At 44.3% G+C, this 5,871-nt stretch overlaps 1 pseudogene; it reads right to left on the bottom strand.

Moving 5' to 3' along the window:
- Positions 1 to 272: 272 nt before the first annotated feature.
- LOC115115791 (nuclear factor interleukin-3-regulated protein-like) lies at positions 273 to 3,379 on the bottom strand (annotated as a pseudogene).
- Positions 3,380 to 5,871: the final 2,492 nt, after the last annotated feature.

Below are 5,871 nucleotides of genomic sequence, written 5' to 3'. Positions count from 1 at the left end.
AATGTATTTCAGATATCATACGAACAAGTATGAAAATGTATGCACTCGCATACTGTAAGTCGCCCTGGATAAGAGTGTCTGCTAAATGACTCAAAATATAAATAAAAAAAATGTGTATCATATAAGTTACCCATAAATGCTGTTTTATAGTACTGTGAATCAAACAGAGTATCCTGAAGTATTGCTTTTGACTGCTGATTGCTATTGTAACTGGTACTTCCTGTGCTGGTGTGCTTTTATAGTGGTGAAGGCCACTGTATCTGGAGATCTGGAGAATGTTATTGAAGTAGTTTTCAGGTTGTCATGTGGTTCGCTCAGCTTCTTCACACTTGATGTAGCTGTTTGCTGGAGATCAATGGAGCGGCAGGTAGCTTAGTGTTTAGAGCGTTGGGCCAGTCACCGAAAGGTTGCTAGATCGAATCCCCGAGCTGACAAGGTAAAAACAAAATATGTTGTTCTGCCCCTGAATAAGGCAGTTAACCCACCGTTCCTAAACTGTCATTGTAAATAAGAATGAGTTTTTAACTGACTTGCCTAGTTCAAATAAAAATGGGCAGTGCTGTGCCCTGTGAGTCAAGTTCAGCTGAGACACTGTGAAGGTCAAGTTCAGCTGAGACACTGTGAAAGTCAAGTTCAGCTGAGACACTATGAAAGTCAATGTTCAGGTTGAAGTGAAGTAACTTTCTTTGAGTCTATACCCCTTTATCTCTCTGTTGCTCTTCTCTGTATGTAAATGTTAAGGTGAGGTTGTGAGTGTGTTCAACCTGACCTCAGACCAGTTTGGAGAGCAGCTGCTGAGAGAACAGCTTCTTGAGCTGGGCCACCTCCTGCGATAGAGAGCTGAGCTGGGATTTGAGGGTGCCATTCTCTGCCACATACTGGGAGTCTGTGGTAGTGGTAGGGCTGTGTGCAGACCCTCCAGAGGGGGAGAAGTGGTGCTGCTGATCATGCCCAGCATGGGCCTCCTCACTGGGCCACGCAGCCTGGCCCTCCCCCCTATGACTGTACCATCCAGCCTGGCTCCTCTGGGTGTTTGGTCCGACTGTAGCTACGGGGAAAGGGCGTTTACTATTAGGGGACCTTGCTGGTATCTCCACACCTTCGCTACCTCCACCGGGGGTTTTGAAGCGGAGTTTGTGTGGTAGGCTAGAGTCCTGCCTGCCGTGGTACTGTCCTTCTGCCTCCAGGAGGTGCGAGGCTCATAACGCCCCTGTTCCTCTACCGTTCTGGGGGATGTTCGGCTGTGGTCCCCTAGTCCATCGTCAAAGAACACAGGGCTGCCGATGTTGGAGCTTCCAGGAGAGAAACCAGAGTCCTCGGATATACTACTGCCCACGTCACGCCCTGCTGGCAGCCCAGTTCCCCTCACCTCGTATGAGGATGAGTGGTGGGGATGGTGGTGGGAGGTGGTGGCGGGGGTGTTATGGGGGTAGGAACCATCATCGTGGGGTAGGTAGTACCTCGGTTCAAGATGTTTGGGTGGAGGCACGGACAGCGGCATTATGGCTATGTCGGAGGTGTCCTTGACTAGGCCAAAGCGGAACTTGAAGGCCAGGAGTTCGGCCCTTAGTCGGGCGTTCTCCTCCAACAACCCCAGAACCCTCGTCTCCAGGACCATGTCATTGGCACGTCGTTTCTCACGCGACCGTTTCGCCGCCTCGTTGTTCTTCTTCCTCTTATCCCAGTAGCCGTCGTCCTTCTTCTCGTCGGGAGTGAACTCGCGTTTGCGGCGCAGAGCACTGTCGCTATCGTCAAAGTCATCCTCACCGTCATTGTTAGAGATAGCATTAGCGTTAGTATGGTTAGCGGTGGCGGCTAGGCTTTCTTTCCGCTTCAGGGCAGAGGTGCAGCCCAGGAGGGAACGGGCTAGCTGGCTGCTGGAGGTCAGGATGGAGACCGCCTCGTCAGTGAAGGACATTGCCTCGCTCAGAGGCCTCGGGTCCAGGCCTTCCAGTCCCAACAGATGGGAGGGACCACCAGACAAATCCTGGAGGACGCTACTGGTGGGTCTAGTATGGAATTTCATGCTTGGATAGCCCTGGTGTGATCGGGTAATTGCCAAACTCATAGATTGTGTGCTTGAGTTTCGTTTAATAGCTCACTTAAGAAATACACTCTCTGGTTTTGATAATGACGCTGGCTCCGAGTGGCAGTGATTCACGTTGCAATGCCACCATCTAGTGGACAGATAGAGAAAAGGCAACGAGGAGGTTAGTGAGATTTGAGTAAACCTTATGTAAGTTCAACACAATGTTATATCATTCTGTCACAGCTCCAAACATTCCTGTAGTGTACCGTGTACTGAACAGATGCACATAGATGGTTAACACGCACATATTTCTCATTATGAAAAACATCCCTAGGACAATTCCATTTTGCGACATGGTAGAAGGATATCAGCAAGTTGAGGATGAAAGTAAGTTGCTCATTTGTGCAGAATATTCTATCCTATACTAGTCTATTATTTCTATGTTGACTATACGCAATATATGCAATACATTCCTGAATGTTTTATTGGGATGAGAGAATTTTCAAATTTTCACTCGCCTATAATTAAAGCCTATAATAAAGCTTCTATAGGCTATACCATAGGTTGTGTAAAGGAATCCAGTGAACTTTCTGTCAATTCAACAGTACGCTGAATACTGTAGTTTTCACAGCAACAGTCGTTTAACAACTATTTGCTCCCACACACAGTCTGAACATGTTGAATTAAGTGCACCCACTGAGAAGGCAGCCCCAAGGCGTGTCATCGTTTCCTCGCGTTACGCAACGTTACAGAGAGGAACATTACAGTACATGCACTTATTTATGCATGATTTTACCGGATGTCCCCGAGAAACAGCACTGGCGGATGAGAACCGCGGTAGCATGCGCAGGATAACTGAGAATCGAACAAGGGTGTCGATTAACTTGATCTGGTTTTGATATGCTGCATAGTGCCTACTCCTAACTTTAGACAACACTTCTTTATCAACCACTTTGTATATTTTCCGCATCCATCTTAAATAACTAGTTCAGCACCACACACAATACAATGTTCTTAAAAAAACACATTTTAGTCACATTTCTATATAACATAATAAATCAACATTTTCTTTTCCATTTGAGATGAGGTTACCTGTCAGTGAAATAGCCCGATGAAGTTCCTCTTCTTCATGTGAATCTCCTCCAAAGTGTTATTAGAAAGACTGTATATGCTCAATAGATTAGATGATTAGGGCGCGTCTCTCCCAGTTCGCTTCGCGCTTGTTTCTGCTCAGCGAACACTGCCGCGACTCATATTTTGTTTCTTCACCCAGTATAGGTTCAACTTGGTTTGTCTCCTCACCTCGCCTGAACCCGCGTCCTCAGCCTATAGAATAGAACCACCACCAATGGAACGCAAAGCCGCCTCCCATTCGGCCTCGAGCCAATGCCCCATTTAGTCACAGCAGGGCGAGCCTATCCGCTTTCAGCTGCTACGCGTCACATACTATTTTTCTCACCCCAATCCACCTCTCTCTTGCTCTCTCTCTCTCTCTCTCTCTCTGATCTTCAACCATGTTTTCAACATCTTTGATCAAATTACTGTATGTTAATGTCTCCAAATAAGTTGCAAATCCAGTCCACCATCTGTCCAAATATCCATTTGCAAGACTTTGACTGATAATATGCATATTTTGAAATCATTTGATTAAATACCTTCATGTATGACAGACTGGGTTGGATTCTGGTTTTACAGATCCAGATGTCTCATGCTGTCTGTTCACACACCTCCAATCCCTCATGTTGATTGACCTGAGAGCTCTCTCAGTTGTCTTGGCTACCTTACTTGAATGCACTGACTGTGAATGTAGTTGTCTTGGCTACCTTAGTTGAATTCACTGACTGTGAATGTAGTTGTCTTGGCTACCTTAGTTGAATTCACTGACTGTGAATGTAGTTGTCTTGGCTACCTTAGTTGAATTCACTGACTGTGAATGTAGTTGTCTTGGCTACCTTAGTTGAATTCACTGACTGTGAATGTAGTTGTCTTGGCTACCTTAGTTGAATTCACTGACTGTGAATGTAGTTGTCTTGGCTACCTTAGTTGAATTCACTGACTGTGAATGTAGTTGTCTTGGCTACCTTAGTTGAATTCACTGACTGTGAATGTAGTTGTCTTGGCTACCTTAGTTGAATTCACTGACTGTGAATGTAGTTGTCTTGGCTACCTTAGTTGAATTCACTGACTGTGAATGTAGTTGTCTTGGCTACTTTAGCTGAATGCACTGACTGTGAATGTAGTTGTCTTGGCTACCTTAGTTGAATTCACTGACTGTGAATGTAGTTGTCTTGGCTACCTTAGTTGAATTCACTGACTGTGAATGTAGTTGTCTTGGCTACCTTAGTTGAATTCACTGACTGTGAATGTAGTTGTCTTGGCTACCTTAGTTGAATTCACTGACTGTGAATGTAGTTGTCTTGGCTACCTTAGTTGAATTCACTGACTGTGAATGTAGTTGTCTTGGCTACCTTAGTTGAATTCACTGACTGTGAATGTAGTTGTCTTGGCTACCTTAGTTGAATTCACTGACTGTGAATGTAGTTGTCTTGGCTACCTTAGTTGAATTCACTGACTGTGAATGTAGTTGTCTTGGCTACCTTAGTTGAATTCACTGACTGTGAATGTAGTTGTCTTGGCTACCTTAGTTGAATTCACTGACTGTGAATGTCACTGGCTACCTTAGTTGAATTCACTGACTGTGAATGTAGTTGTCTTGGCTACCTTAGTTGAATTCACTGACTGTGAATGTAGTTGTCTTGGCTACCTTAGTTGAATTCACTGACTGTGAATGTAGTTGTCTTGGCTACCTTAGTTGAATTCACTGACTGTGAATGTAGTTGTCTTGGCTACCTTAGTTGAATTCACTGACTGTGAATGTAGTTGTCTTGGCTACCTTAGTTGAATTCACTGACTGTGAATGTAGTTGTCTTGGCTACCTTAGTTGAATTCACTGACTGTGAATGTAGTTGTCTTGGCTACCTTAGTTGAATTCACTGACTGTGAATGTAGTTGTCTTGGCTACCTTAGTTGAATTCACTGACTGTGAATGTAGTTGTCTTGGCTACCTTAGTTGAATTCACTGACTGTGAATGTAGTTGTCTTGGCTACTTTAGCTGAATGCACTGACTGTGAATGTAGTTGTCTTGGCTACCTTAGTTGAATTCACTGACTGTGAATGTAGTTGTCTTGGCTACCTTAGTTGAATTCACTGACTGTGAATGTAGTTGTCTTGGCTACCTTAGTTGAATTCACTGACTGTGAATGTAGTTGTCTTGGCTACCTTAGTTGAATTCACTGACTGTGAATGTAGTTGTCTTGGCTACCTTAGTTGAATTCACTGACTGTGAATGTAGTTGTCTTGGCTACCTTAGTTGAATTCACTGACTGTGAATGTAGTTGTCTTGGCTACCTTAGTTGAATTCACTGACTGTGAATGTAGTTGTCTTGGCTACCTTAGTTGAATTCACTGACTGTGAATGTAGTTGTCTTGGCTACTTTAGCTGAATGCACTGACTGTGAATGTAGTTGTCTTGGCTACCTTAGTTGAATTCACTGACTGTGAATGTAGTTGTCTTGGCTACCTTACTTGAATGCACTGACTGTGAATGTAGTTGTCTTGGCTACCTTAGTTGAATTCACTGACTGTGAATGTAGTTGTCTTGGCTACCTTAGTTGAATTCACTGACTGTGAATGTAGTTGTCTTGGCTACTTTAGTTGAATTCACTGACTGTGAATGTAGTTGTCTTGGCTACCTTAGTTGAATTCACTGACTGTGAATGTAGTTGTCTTGGCTACCTTACTTGAATGCACTGACTGTGAATGTAGTTGTCTTGGCTACCTT

This window comes from Oncorhynchus nerka, linkage group LG15 (genome assembly GCF_034236695.1).
Source record: "Oncorhynchus nerka isolate Pitt River linkage group LG15, Oner_Uvic_2.0, whole genome shotgun sequence".
Classification (NCBI taxonomy): domain Eukaryota; kingdom Metazoa; phylum Chordata; class Actinopteri; order Salmoniformes; family Salmonidae; genus Oncorhynchus; species Oncorhynchus nerka.
Note: the sequence above shows the minus strand (reverse complement) of the source record. Positions and strands in the feature narration are given on the sequence as shown.